The following is a 15746-nucleotide window of genomic DNA, read 5'->3' on the forward strand; positions in this document are numbered from 1 at the left end:
CACAAGAGTTTTTATTGTCCTTTCGCATACTTATTTTTCTTTATGCGCGTAGAACCGGCAAGTGGGCTACAAGTACTGAGCGAGTGAACTTCATCTAATATAGAAGGGAGCTTCCTTCTTTCAGATGTTTTTATTTTCTGTTTACCAAGTGGACAACAGAGGAGTTTTTATACCAAAGTGCGCGAGAGATCAAAGTGAGGTTCAAAGATACACACGCACAAACCACTACTGAACTGCATGATCACGCATGCTACATTGCACAAACAGAACATAGAATTACACGGACTGCACATAACGGACTTGCTGTACTGCATGGCTGCGCCGGCAGACTACACGGAGGGGGCTTCGCCGTGCAAACTGAATGACCAGGGAACCTGCAAAAAGATGCAATGCGGCATCCAACTGAAGTGCACCACGTTCTTCCTGCAAAATCAGTTAAGTGAACCTCAAGAGCTAACAACAGCGAGCTGCAATTTGCACTTAGATTTATTTACAGAAAAACGCAAAAATAGTGTGCATGGGGGTGAGCCACCATGGTGGATGCGGCATGGAATGCTGCTGGAACTGCTCATTAGGTGGGAATGAGCTGCACCACGTCAGCCATCCTTTCCCGACCTCCTCCTCCAGCGAGCCAGGCGGCCAACGACGGGATCCCTTTTTGCCTCCCCCGCGGAGCACCGGGCCGCCTGGATCCAGCCTCGAGCATCCCCAAGAAAAGGTCACCGCCGACAAAAGGGCTTCTAGCGCACTGCACTATCTCAACATAGTGGACCGCATCACTTGCGCCCATGAACAGCAGGGAGATGAAGAGACAAGCTCGGGTCACTGCTCATTGGAGGACGACATCGGTGATGCGGGGCCCCATCGCTGGGTGAGGCGCACATCAAAGAAGGTCACCCGCGTCGAAGTTAGTGGATCTGCATAGTTGGGAGTCAGGGTGGAGGCTCACCGGACCTATCCATGTAGGAGGGAGGCGGATCCTCGAAGCGGAGCTCAGGACATGGAGGCTCGCCGGACGGATCTAGGGAGAGGCAGATCCTCGACGTGGTCCGTGCCGCGGCTCATGGGCTGTGCCCGTTGGACGGCTATGGGGGTGGGTGGCATTGCAGGGCCGGGGCCGCCGAGGCCAGCCGTCGCGTGGCGGGCCGTAGCCGCGGCAGGGATGGGGCGGCGCTGCAGGGCCGGGGCCGCCGAGGCCGACCGCCGCAGGGCGGGGTCGTAGCCGTGGCCAGGGGTGGGGCGGTGTTGTGAGGGCGGACGGGACCACCCAGGCCAACCGTCGCGGGGCCAGAGCCATGGCCATGGGCGGGATCGGGCGGCGTCGCGGGACGAGGCCGTGGGAGGCCGGCGAGGAAGGTGGAGGTGAGGGGACGGGTGAGGCTCCGATCGGGGTGGATGCTGCTGTGCGGGAGGTTGGGTGGGTGGGAGGAAGTGGAGCAGGTGGGGGACAGGGGCTTTTTTTCTCGCATCGTGCAGTTTTCGGAGTCGCGTGAAGTTGGTTGTTTTGTTATCAGAATAAGGATAGGTGTTATTAGAATAAGGTCTTAAGGGTGTTATTAGAATAGATCCGCTCTATATATATATATGTCCGGCTTTTCTGGCTTATAGTTATAACATGCTTAAATTGAATGTTGCAGTCCGGTTCATGTCCTCTCCCAGCGATCTTCCTCTACTGGGAATTCGCTGGGTCCGAACATGATGGACAGCGATTCACCTCCACGAGCTTCCTCCCCCTGCAGCAGACAACACTGAGGTGTCGTCCCAAAGGACCCTTCCGGAATAGGGAGAGGTGCCGGAGGCTGGTGAGACGGTGCCGAAGGGTGACACCTTGGCTGCCGAGAACATGGGGGAACCAACCCTATGGAGACTGGAGACGAGGGCCATGTCCAGTTTGGCCCCCAACCAAATGTCGCTCCGGAAACCCACACATTTCCAGAAACAGATGAGCAACCCTCTTTGCGAGAAGGGGGTGCGCCTACAACACCGGGCGTCCTCTGTCAATGCGGAGGTGCTGGACACTCTGGTGGGAGCGCTTCAGAGCGCCACCATTGTGGAAGAACATCGTACCCTTATGGGTATGGTGATTGGAAAGGTTCAGTCCGCGAAAAGTGGACTGAGCGAAGCCTACACTAGCCTTTTAAGAGGCTTTGAGGTATGTGCCTTATAGTATCTTTTAACTATATAGAAAGAACGCCTGTGTATAGATAGTAGCCCTTGAGACTCTGTTCGATGTTCGGAAAGAAAACCGAATAGAGGATCTAATAACTCATGCAGGAGACTAATGCACCTATATGTTTGAACAAGCAGGCTGCGAAGCAGGCGTCAGCTGCCCATGCCATCGAAGCATCCAAGCTAAGGCAAAAGCTAGAAGAAAATCAAGGTATGTAATACCGAAGCATGTTTGAAACGATGCCAGCTATGATGTAGTATCTCAATGAGTTTCATAATTATGTTTGCAGCTGACACGTCTGAGGTCGAGACCCTCAAGAGTGCGCTGGACGAGGCCAAGAAGGAGGCAGAGGAGGAGCGCGCCTCCCACCTTAAACATGAATCACGAGTGGAGGAAGTCCAGCAAGAGCTCAAGGATGCCATAGGCAAATGTGAGTCCTTAGAGCGCAAGAGTTCAGAGCAAAATTCCGAACTTGCCAAGGCGCTCCAAAGTGCACAGGAAGCCTAGGCCGAAGCCTAAAGCGCTAGGCAAGGCAAATTGCGGCGGGTAAGGCCTTTAACATGAAGAGCAAATTTGTGAATAAAAGGTATATCTTTCTAACCCGGATTTGTAGTTCTCCAGGAGTGTTTGCGGACCTGCCCCGGAGTGTTGCTAATGCCGCTGAGTTCTTCCGGGCCGAAGAGGGGAGCTCAATGGAGAAGTTGTTCTGGTCACAGTACCTTGCGCCAGAGCATCCTATGCCCCTCAGCGATCAGCTGAAGCAATGGACCAAATTGCACAGGGTGGCTGAATTGGCCATGAGGGATTTGATAACCCGTTTTTGTCCCGTCGAACCCATGCCTAGTAGCTACTTCGGTCTCGTCAAGCGGTTGGTCAGCGCCTGCCCTCGGCTTGATGTCGTGAAGCGGTCGGCCTGTATTGAAGGTGCGCGGATGGCCTTCGCCCATGTCAAGGTGCAATGGGCGAAGATGGATGCCGTCAAGCTTGCAACCGATGGGCTGCCAGCTGGAAAAGAGCATCGCACGCCGGAGCAGTACTTTGATGATGTCCTGAAAGGATCCGCATTCTAGAGGGCCAATGTTCGAAGGACATCATTTTTGAATGAATGTATTTATGTTGTCCAATCCTGTATCATGAGACAAGGCTTATATATGATATATTGCTTATTTTACTTTAAAACATCTCCTCTTGTGCGGCTGTTTATGGTATCTGGGAGTTGGCCAGTCGTTGGCTTTAGCCCCCACGTAGGTAGTACGAGGGTGTTCGGGATAAACACTTAAACACACTTGACCCAACGTACTGGTCTGTGAAGGAGGTGTTAGTGCGGCGAACCAGGCAATCGAACTATGTGGCTTTATCGCCCTCACTTAGCCATAGGAGTTTTATAATGGGAGAGCAGGCGCAGCCCCTAGTATTGTTCGATTATCGGAAATCGGGTGCTGTGAATGCCCGGCTGGGTGGAGGCCGGCCTATCGCATAATGCGGAAAAATCGCTAGAGATTTATACTTAGTCACTGAATAGCTGACCAGCTCTCGCCGCATCATGACAGTTAGTTTTTGGCTTTCTCTACTGAGGTGTTTGTCCAAGTAAACCAGAAACACAATCGCAGTAGTTCTCCCTTGACTACCCTAGCCAATCAGACGGAACATAAGGTAGTAAGCACAGGAGCCGGGCAACCCAACTATTGACCAAAGACATGATCCGGAGCCAATGCATATAATGCTATATTCGGGATGCCGAATTGCACTTGTGAAAGTGTTTGGACTTTGTTTTAATATTTAGAAGATGTACGCAGCTTAATAAAGCCCCTGGCAATTTAGGCCATACCGAGGTGTACATGATAATCAGACAAAACGGGGAAACATATGTTAAGAGATAAGCCAACGCCGTGTAGGTTTGGGCTAAAAACTATTTCCATTGTAGTCTCATTGATACGTCAAAACCTGTTGATACAAATAGTGCAATAAGCAACAAGGCTATTTTACATGCCAAACACAAGGGGAAGCCGTGCGTGCATCCTGAACGTGGACGGGGTGATCTTTAAGGATCCTTTAGGTACTCTGGTACGCGTCTATGCGGCTTTTCTCCTTGGTGTATTGTCCTTCGAGAGAATCATCGACCGGTGTTTTCATAATAGGCCACGGAAAGAGGCCTTGGTACCGTTGAAAGGGTGATGTGGTTTGAGGGAACCTTAAAGAAAAATAAAATAAAAGAAGAAGAGGAGGAATGTGAGTTTCCTGGTAGGGTCTGGCCGTATTGCAGGCATTGTCCTTATTGTGCCTCCATCCTTTCCCATGGTATTTATAGTGCGTAGTTATGTACGTGTGGCACATATGCCACAATTTGGTAGGGGATGAGATGGAGGCTGAATTGCTAATCGAGCTCCTGACGAGCTGGACTGTCGTACAATGGGGTAGTCCGGACTCGTTTGAAAGTGTCCGAGGACTTGGCCGCCGATGTAATAGCTGGCTTGATTAGACCACCCTCTACTTCCACTGCCAGGGCTACGATGTGCTCCTCAGTGCGGAGGGAGCGTTCCATGTTTCCATTCACTGTTATAACACCGCGTGGTCCGGGCATCTTGAGTTTGAGATAGGCGTAGTGCGGGACTACATTGAAACGAGCAAACGCGGTTCGTCCGAGCAATGCATGGTAGCCACTTCGAAACGGGGCGATATCGAAGATCAAGTCCTCGCTGTGGAAGTTGTCCAGTGATCCGAAGACTACTTCCAATGTGATTGAGCCCGTGCAGCGGGCCTCTACACCGGGTATCACTCCTTGAAAGGTAGTTTTTGTGGGCTTGATTCTTGATGGATCAATACCCATCTTGCAGACTGTGTCCTGATAGAGCAGGTTAAGGCTGCTGCCGCCGTCCATGAGGACTCGCGTAAGGTTGAATCCATCGATGATTGGATCAAGGACTAATGTGGCCGAACCTCCGTGACGGATACTGGTCGGATGGTCCCTGCAATCGAAGGTGATCGGACAGGCCGACCATGGGTTGAATTTTGGGGCGACTGGCTCTATCGCATAGACGATTGTATCTCTGGTTCGTCTCTACAAAGTACCTTAGTGGAGAAAGCCAAAAACTAACTACAAATCGCTAGCGATTCACCCCATGTTATACGAGGGGCTAGTCTTCGTCCAGCCGCGTGGGAAAGGCGTCGTAGTCCGGATAGCCGCACACGCACAAGGGGCTAGTAATAGCTCCACAGTCAAACTCCTATGGCTAAGTGAAAGTAATAAAGCCGATAGTCTGATTGCCTGGTTCACTTCGAGGACACCTCCTTTACGGACCAAGACGTTGGATAAAGTGTGGTAACGCGTTACGCCGAACACCCCTGTAGGATCTACATGGGGGCTGAAGCCGACGACTGGCAACTTTCAGAAATAAAACAATAAATGGCCGCACATGAGGAAACATCGCTTGAAACAAAAAGTACAAACTTAGATATATCAACAACTTGGGTTCACCACATAGTTTGTACAACCCGAACACACTCACTCAAATGTTACATCCTTAGAGCATTGACCCTCTATCATCCGGGCTTCTTCTAGGACGTCGTCAAAGTACCTCTCCGACTTCCGATGATCTTTGCCTTCGGGCGGGGCTGCGGTTGCCACTTCGGTGGCCTTCATTTTTCCCATTGCATCTTGACGTGGGCGAAGGCCATCCAAGCACCCTCTATGCAGGCCAAGCGCTTCATAGCATCAATCCGAGGCCATGCGTCGACAAGCCGCTTCACCAAACCGGAGAAGCTGCTAGGAATCGGCTCGGCCGGCCATAGTTGGACTATTAGGTCCTTCATGGCCAAGCCTGCCACCCTATGCAGCTCCGTCAGCTGCTTCAGCTGGGCGTTCAGAGGCGTCGGGTGCTCCGGCGCGAGAAATTGCGACCAGAACAGCTTCTTGGTCGAGTTCCCCTCCTGGGCTCGAAAGAATTGTGCGGCATCGGCTGCACTCTTTGGAAGATCCGCAAATGCGCCTGGAAAACTCCACACTCGAGGTCAATGATCACGGACATGACGAGGAGTCTCGAAATGGTCGAGACATAAAGATCGATATATTGGACGATTATATTTGGATTACGGAATGGTTCTGGGTGAGATCGGGAATATACCGGAGCATCGGGAGGTTATCGGAACCCCCCGGGAGGTATATGGGCCTTATTGGGCTTTAGTAGAAAGGAGGGGAAAGGAGCAAGGGAGCTGCCCCCCCCAAGCTCAATCTGAATTGGGAGGGCCCCCCCCCCCTTTCCTTCCTCCCTCCTTCATCTTCCTTCCCTCTCCTACTCCAAGTTGGAAAGGGGGGAATCCTACTCCCGGTGGGAGTAGGACTCCCCTTGGCGCGCCTCTCCCTGGCCGGACGCCTCCTCCCCCTTGCTCCTTTATATGCGGGGGCAGGGGGCACCCCAAAGACACACAATTGATCATTGATCCCCTAGACATGTGCGGTGCCCCCCTCCACCATAATCCACCTCGATCATATCATAGCGGTGCTTAGGCGAAGCCCTGCGTTGGTAGCATCATCATCACTGAGGGAGTCCTGGATTAGGGGGTGTCCGGATGGCCGGACTATACCTCCAGCTGGACTCCTAGACTATGAAGATACAAGATTGAAGACTTCGTCCCGTGTCCAGAAGGGACTTTCCTTGGCGTGGAAGGCAAGCTTGGCGGTACGGATATGTAGATCTCCTACCATTGTAACCGACTTTGTGTAACCCTAACCCTCTCCGGTGTCTATATAAACCGGAGGGTTTTAGTCCGTAGGACAACATATAGAACAACAATCATACCATATGCTAGCTTCTAGGGTTTAGCCTCTCCGATCTCGTGGTAGATCTACTCTTGTACTACCCATATCATCAATATTAATCAAGCAGGACATAGGGTTCTACCTCCATCAAGAGGGCCCGAACCTGGGTAAAACTTCGTGTCCCTTGCCTCCTATTACCATCCGGCCTAGACGCACAGTTCGGGACCCCCTACCCGAGATCCGCCGGTTTTGACACCGACATTGGTGCTTTCATTGAGAGTTCCTCTGTGTCGTCGCCGTTAGGCTTGATGGCTCCTATGATCATCAATAGCGATGCAGTCTAGGGTGAGACCTTCCTCCCCGGATAGATCTTCGTCTTCGGCGGCTTCGCACTGCGGGCCAATTCACTTGGCCATCTGGAGCAGATCGAAAGTTATGCCCCTGGCCGTCAGGTCAGATTTGGAAGTTTAAACTACACGGCGGACATCCGCGGCGACTTGATCTTCGACGGATTCGAGCCACTGCCGAGCGCACCGCACTGTCACGACGAGCATGATCTAGCTCTGCCGCCGAACAGTTCCCTGGAGGCCGCACTCGCATCGGCTTCGACCCTTAATTCGGAGCCAACTGCGCCGATCGAGGATGGGTGGTTGGACGCCGCCTCGGGGGCTGCGATCTCAACGGCGATCGAGCCGAACACCAGCCCCGCACTCCGCGAGACTCGTGACTCCAAGGAGCCGGACTCCTCTCCGAACTCCGAACCCTCCACGCCCCTGCCAATCGAATCCGATTGGGCGCCGATCATGGAGTTTACTGTCGCGGACATCTTTCAGCACTCGCCTTTCGGCGATATTCTGAAGTCACTAAAGTCTCTCTGTTTATCAGGAGAGCCCTGGCCGGACTACGGTCAGCAAGGTTGGGATACGGATGATGAAGAAATTCAAAGCCCACCCACCACCCACTTTGTAGCCAATGTCGACGATTTAACCGACATGCTCGATTTTGACTCCGAAGACATCGACGGTATGGACGCCGATGCAGGAGACGATGAAGAACCAGCACCTATTGGGCCCTGGAAAGCCACCTCGTCATATGACGTATACATGGTGGACGCACCAAAAGATGACGAGAAGGAGCGGAAGGACGCATCGAAGGCTTGTTCCCTCGAGAAGCAGTCAAAGCAGCGACGCAAGCGCTGCCCCAAATCCCGCCTCGACAGAAATAACGATCACACAGACTCGGCGCTGGAGTAGGGCGAACCGCTGCTAGACAACGGCAATCCGGATAATCAAACCGAACAAACAAATTCTATCAAGGATAATGGTCCGGACGACATAACGCCGGACAGGCACCCGGAGCAGCAGAATGCCCGTAAAAGGCTTGTTGCCACCGCGAGGAGTCTTAAAAAGCAGAAGAAGAGGCTCAAGGCTGCGCAAGACACACTCCAAATTAGATGGAGTAAAATACTCAACACAGCAGCGAGGTACGGTGACAATCGCCCCTCCAAGAGCTACCCAAAGCGGAAGCTGCTACCTGAATTCGATGAGGAGGCCTCAGACCCCCCACAACCACATATCAAAGTAGCCACCTGGCCGGATAGACGACCCCTCTACCAACACAGAGCGGCATACAACGCCACTCACAATACAACACGCGACCCATGCGAGGGCTCGCACCCAAAGGACGGTGCAACAAGATCCATCTATGGACCACGCAAGCGCGCCCCAGCATACAATGCAACACAACAAACATCCGAACAAAGCGGTACACCCAGCTACAGGGGTGCTGCACACCCCGTATGTTTCACCGATGAGGTGCTGGACCATGAATTTCTAGAGGGATTCAAACCCATAAACATAGAGACATACGACGGAACAACAGACCCTAGGGTCTGGATTGAGGACTACATCCTTCATATCCATATGGCTCGAGGAGATGATCTCCACGCCATCAAGTACTTACCCCTCAAGCTCAAAGGGCCAGCTCGTCACTGGCTTAAAGGCCTCCCCGAAAGCTCCATTGGAAGTTGGGAAGAGCTCGAAGACGCCTTTCGGGCAAATTTTCAAGGGACTTATGTCCGACCTCCGGATGCGGACGATTTGAGTCATATAACTCAACAGCCCGGAGAGTCAGCCCGAAAGCTTTGGAATAGGTTTCTTACTAAAAAGAACCAGATTGTCGACTGTCCGGACGCCGAAGCCTTGGCAGCTTTTAAGCATAGCATCCGTGTCGAATGGCTCGCCAGACACCTCGGCCAAAATAAGCCGAGAACGATGGCCGCATTAACAAGCCTCATGACCCGCTTTTGCGCGGGTGAGGACAGCTGGCTAGCCAGATGCAGCACCAGCAACCCCAGTACATCTGAAGTTAGAGATGGAAACGGGAAATCACGGTGCAATAGCAATAACAAACGCTGGAATAAATAAGACAGCACGAAGGGCACGGCAGTAAACGCTGGATTCAAAAGCTCTCGGCCAGGTCAAAAGCCGCCCTTTAAAGGCACCAGGGATGAACTGTCCAACCTCAACAAAATTCTGGACCAAGTATGTCAGATCCATAGTACCCCCGGTAAACCTGCTAATCATACCCACAGAGAATGTTGGGTCTTCAAGCAGTCCGGCAAGCTCAACGCCATACACAAGGAGGATACACCAAGTGAAGACGAGGACGAGCCTCCCAAGCAAGACACTGGGGAACAAAAGAAATTTCCACCAGAAGTCAAAACAGTAAACGTGTTACACGTGATCAAGGGAAAACACAACGCGGCACTCCCAGGAAAATATACCCAAGTGCCTGTCACCGCGAAGTCCTGCCACTGGTCGTCTCAACCGATCACTTTCAACCATCGCGATTACTCAGCAAGTATCCAACGCGTAGGATGGGCTGCCCTGGTATTAGACCCAGTAATTGGCGGATATCACTTCACACGAGTCTTGATGGACGGTGGCAGCAATATAAACCTAATATATCAGGATACAATCCGCGAGATGGGGTTAGACCCAACAAAAATTCGCCATAGCAATACTACCTTTAAAGGAGTAACGCCAGGCCCAGGGGCTCGTTGTACGGGCTCCCTCCTACTACAAGTTATATTCGGCTCCCCCGATAACTTCCGTCGCGAGCATTTAACCTTCCACATCGCTCCATTCCAAAGTGGCTATCAAGCACTACTCGGACGTGAAGCTTTCGCTCGCTTTAATGCAATACCACACTACGCCTCCCTCACACTCAAGATGCCCGGACCATGTGGCATCATTTCAATGAACGGAAATATCAAGCGATCTCTGCGCGCCGAAGAGAGTGCAGCTGCCCTGGCAGCCGCACACTAAAGGCGCTCGGACCAGCGAAAGCATCCAATAGGTCGTCAAGACCCCAGACACAACTAATCAAGTCCGGCGCTGCTATTTATACCGAATAAGTGGTCACACCCCTATTTGTCAATACAAGGGGCTCAACGCGCGCAGACAAGTGGCAATTTTTTCTCATCTTGAATTATACATGGTTTCTTTAAAAACTATCTTTTTGCACGACAACTTTTTTCACCTAAATTCCTCTCTTTTACAGACGATCATCGTGCTACACCCGTCCAGGATATGGCACAACGGAGATACAGGCGCAGACGTGCAGCAGGGACCCGCTCCAAGGATTCTTTTTAGATTAAGACCCTGCGTAAACCTTTTTACTGTCTCTTGTTGATACATATCCACTGTTGAGAAGGATGCTGACGTCTTGGCATGTGGCCACGCCAGAACAATGCACGTACCTGGACACAAGGGCCTTCTTACAAAGGCCATTGTTTAGGCCCGGATTATACCACAAAGACCGAGTACCTTAGGGAGTGTTCGGCGTCGCGAGTTTGGCCCTATATGCATCAGCTCCGAATCATTGTCTTTGGTCAAATGTTGGGTTTGCCCGGCTCCTGTGTTTTGGTGCCTTACGTTCCGCTTTACCAGCTAAGGTAGCACCAGGAGAACTACTGCGATTGTGCCCTGGTTCATCTGGATGAGCACCTCAATAGAGAAAGCCGAAAACTGACTGTCATGATATAGCGTGAGACTGGTCAACCACTCGATGACCTGTTGGAATGTTAGAATTCCTCCGCCTTAACGAAGGGCCGTTTTCCGGCCAAGCATGTACGCACCCCGGGATCGGGAGAGTGCGGAGCCACCAGGGGCTATCTAGTAGCCCCACTGTCAAACTCCTATGGCTAAGTGAAAGTGCTAAAGCATTATAGTCCGGTTGCCTCACTCGCTCCGCTATCACCTCCTTAATAGGACCAAGACGTTGGGTTAAGTGTGAACGCGTGTTTTTTGCGAGCACCTCCGCATTATATGCGTGGGGGTTGAAGCCGACGGCTGCAATATTTCAGGTTATACACATGTATACATAAACGGCCGCCCAGGAGGCATCATATTACTTTCAGGCAAAAGTATAAAAATAGCCTTATCAAAATTTATAAAAGCATTTCGCTTACAATGAGATTACATATCACTCAAACATAATATTTTTTGAGCACTGGGTCTCTATCAAATGAGCACCCTCAAGAACTTCTTCAAAGTAGTGCTCAGCAGCCATTCGACCTATAGCCGAATCCCGCGCTGCAACAGTGGTAGCATCCATCTCCGCCCAGTATGCTTTAACACGGGCAAAGGCCATCCGTGAGCCCTCTATGCACGCCGACCTCTTCATTGCATTAATGCGCAGCACCACGTCAAGGACCTGCTGCACCAAGCTGAAATAGCTATTCGGTTTTGGCCTTTCCGGCCATAGCTGATCCACAACAGACCTCATGGCGAGTCCGGACAACCTATTCAGTTCGGCCCATTCGGCTAATTGGTCAGTCAATGAAAGCGGACGCTCGGGAGAATGGAATTGTGTCCAAAATAGCTGGTCCACTTCACGGTCCATCTGACCCTGGAAGTACTTGGCCGCATTAGCAGCGCTCACCGCCAAATCCATATACACATCCTCCGAACTCTACAGCCGATCCAGAGAGGCATACCGTGGATCTCCGAACTTCCTCCACAACATAAAGGATTTCCCAGCTACAATATCCTCGGCTTCCCGCAGCTCCTCCTTCTTCGCCCTCATAGCAGAGCGGATGTCTTTTCTCGTCGCAGCAGCCTTCTCAAGGTCTGATGCCTTCGCTAGGTTTTCCTTTTCAAGAACCCAGCAACAGTCGGCAGCGGCTTTTAATTCTATGGCCATCTTGGCCACCTTATCTTGGCTCTCGCCATGCGCGGCCTTCTCGGCTTTCAACTCTTCGGCCGCCTTCAAAGTAGCCGCATTACCAAACCTCGCTTGTTCCTTGGCTCGGGCAAGTTCTGCCCACAAGGCTTCAACAGTGGCAGCTCCATCTGCAGTCACAACATATTAAAGATACTGGCGTCGTGCTGCTCTTACTATGTGGCGTTTACCAGATAATGACACTTACCCTGTGCCTCGTCAAGCCTTTTGTTAACAAGCTCGATGTCGGCGTCTGCCGCATCCAACTGCCATTTTAAATGGGCAAACTCGCTAGTCCGGCTAGCCACCGGAGCTTCCATCACCTGCACATCGAGGCAGTATGGTTATTACCTGGGAATATGATCCTCTGTTCGTCGTCATTTCCGACGACAACCAGAGTCTCAGGGGCTACTATCTACACAGGGCACACCTAGCATGTGCAGGACTATCATACACTATTTTACGTACCTCAAAGCCTGTCAGTAGACTCATAAAAGCTTCATGCAATCCGCTTTCGGCGGACGAGATTCTATCCATCACCGTATTCATTAGCACACGGTGTTCATCTGAGATGGCCGCTCGCCCCACCAACTCCCTCAGAACATCCGATCGCACACCATACGGTGCCGGACTCTTTTTTCCACTCTCTTCGGGAGCCGGACACTGGGAGCTTCGGGGGTCAATGGGATTATCTTCTGGCCTCACCGGACTCAAAGAGGCCCTCCGCGACGACACTTTGGGGTCGCCCGCTTTCGGAGCGGAGGAGTCCGGAGGAGGCGTTTCGCTCTCCATCATCTCTGGAAGAAGATCCCCCGAAGACGAGCTCATTTGAGAGGGGCTAAGGCCCGAACTGCAAAGATATATGCGGTGGTTATTTTCTTAGAAGAAAAAGATGGCATACCTGTACTATTAAAGTATTTCGGGTCACTTACGACTCGCTGGATAATTGATCCCCCCGCGGACTTTGTGCGGCAAAAGCACCCCCCCAAGGTAGGACCCTCTGTGGGAGACTTCTTCTCCCGTTTGGAAGCTTCGGCTTCCGAATCCCCAGGCGCAGTCCTTTTCCTCCTCCGGTCGTCTTCCTTCATGGAGACGCTCGCTCCCTCGGTTAGAATGGGCAGCGTTGGGGGCCCGCGTCCGCCTGTATTGTCCTTCCCAGTATCTTCCTTCAAGGGCTCCGGGTAGGGTGCGACCTAGAGCATCTTTCCCAATACCGGATTGTCCAAACCCTCAGGGAGGGGGGCCGAACACTGAGTCAACTTCGCCTTTGTTAGCCAGTCCTGGTCAAAAAGCGAATTCTTAGAAATAACTTCGTAACAAATGAGAGATAGTATGTTCGGCCGGAAGATTCCTTACCTATTCGATGGCGCGGTTACTGCTCAGGCCCACGTCCTCGGTGATTTCAGGACACTCTACCTGAGGTCCGAAGAATGACTTGTACATCTCCTCGTGCGTCAGGCCGAGGAAATTTTGGATGACACGCGGTCCCTCGGGATTGAACTCCCACAAGCGAAGGGGCCGGCGTTTGCAAGGCTGGACTTGACGAACCAGCATAACTTGTATTACCGCAACCAAACTAAAATATCCATTGAAGAGATCTCGAATGCGGCTTTGCAGTATAGGCACGTCCTTGGCTGGACCCCAGCTCAGACCTCTGCTGATCCATGACATCAGCTGGACTCCTAGACTATGAAGATACAAGATTGAAGACTTCGTCCCGTGTCCAGAAGGGACTTTCCTTGGCGTGGAAGGCAAGCTTGGCGGTACGGATATGTAGATCTCCTACCATTGTAACCGACTTTGTGTAACCCTAACCCTCTCCGGTGTCTATATAAACCGGAGGGTTTTAGTCCGTAGGACAACATATAGAACAACAATCATACCATAGGCTAGCTTCTAGGGTTTAGCCTCTCCGATCTCGTGGTAGATCTACTCTTGTACTACCCATATCATCAATATTAATCAAGCAGGACGTAGGGTTTTACCTCCATCAAGAGGGCCCGAACCTGGGTAAAACTTCGTGTCCCTTGCCTCCTATTACCATCCGGCCTAGACGCACAGTTCGGGACCCCCTACCCAAGATCCGCCGGTTTTGACACCGACAATCACCGTCACCACACCGTCGTGCTGACGAAACTCTCCTGTGAAGCTTTGCTGGATCGGAGCTCGCGGGACGTCATCGAGTTGAACGTGTGCAGAACTTGGAGGTGCCGTGCGTTCGGTACTTGGATCGGTCGGATCGTGAAGACGTACGACTACATCAACTGCGTTGTACTAATGCTTCCGCTTTCGGTCTACGAGGGTACGTGGACACACTCTCCCCCGTTTTTGCTATGCATCACCATGATCCAGCGTGTGCGTAGGAATTTTTTTGAAATTACTACGTTCCCCAATAGTGGTATCAGAGCCTGGTTTTATGCGTAGATGTTATATGCATGAGTAGAACACAAGTGAGTTGTGGGCGATACAAGTCATACTGCTTACCAGCATGTCATACTTTGGTTCGGCGGTATTGTTGGATGAAGTGGCCCGGACCGACATTACGCGTACGCTTACGCGAGACTGGTTCTACCGACGTGCTTTGCACACAGGTGGCTGGCGGGTGTCAGTTTCTCCAACTTTAGTTGAACCAAGTGTGGCTACGCCCGGTCCTTGCGAAGGTTAAAACAACACTAACTTGACGAACTATCGTTGTGGTTTTGATGCGTAGGTAAGAATGGTTCTTGCTCAGCCCATAGCAGCCACGTAAAACTTGCAACAACAAAGTAGAGGACATCTAACTTGTTTTTGCAGGGCATGTTGTGATGTGATATGGTCAAGACATGATGCTATATTTTGTTGTATGAGATGATCATGTTTTGTAACTGGGTTATCGACAACTAGCAGGAGCCATATAGTTGTCGCTTTATTGTATGCAATGCAATCGCCCTATAATTGCTTTACTTTATCACTAAACTGTAGCGATAGTCGTAGAAGCAATAGTTGGCGAGACGACAACGATGCTACAATGGAGATCAAGGTGTCGCGCCGGTGACGATGGTGATCATGACCGTGCTTCGGAGATGGAGATCACAAGCACAAGATGATGATGGCCATATCATATCACTTATATTGATTGCATGTGATGTTTATCCTTTATGCATCTTATTTTGCTTTGTTTGACGGTAGCATTATAAGATGATCTCTCACTAAATTTCAAGGTAAAAGTGTTCTCTCTGAGTATGCACCGTTGCCAAAGTTCGTCGTGTCGAGACACCACGTGATGATCGGGTGTGATAAGCTCTACATTCATCTACAACAGGTGCAAGCCAGTTTTGCACACGCAGAATACTCAGGTTAAACTTGACGAGCCTAGCATATGCAGATATGGCATCGAAACACTAAGACCGAAAGGTCGAGCGTGAATCATATAGTAGATATGATCAACATAGTGATGTTCACCATTGAAAACTACTCCCTCTTACGTGATGATCGGACATGGTTTAGTTTATTTGGATCACGTGATCACTTAGATGATCAGAGCGATGTCTATCTAAGTGGGAGTTCGTAAGTAATATGATTAATTGAACTTAAATTTATCATGAACTTAGTACC

The 15746-nt window shown here is 51.2% G+C and overlaps 1 long non-coding RNA gene across 1 annotated transcript; it reads right to left on the bottom strand.

Annotated features, from left to right (window-relative positions):
* Window positions 1-76: 76 nt before the first annotated feature.
* On the bottom strand, window positions 77-1339 carry LOC125543951 (uncharacterized). Its single transcript, XR_007299157.2, has 2 exons — window positions 950-1339; window positions 77-423 (listed from the first exon to the last, which is right to left on the bottom strand). It is a non-coding gene; the product is annotated as an uncharacterized LOC125543951 (long non-coding RNA).
* Window positions 1340-15746: the final 14407 nt, after the last annotated feature.

Source organism: Triticum urartu, chromosome 3A (genome assembly GCF_056163025.1).
Source record: "Triticum urartu cultivar PI428250 chromosome 3A, HENAU_Tu73, whole genome shotgun sequence".
In the NCBI taxonomy this organism is placed as follows: domain Eukaryota; kingdom Viridiplantae; phylum Streptophyta; class Magnoliopsida; order Poales; family Poaceae; genus Triticum; species Triticum urartu.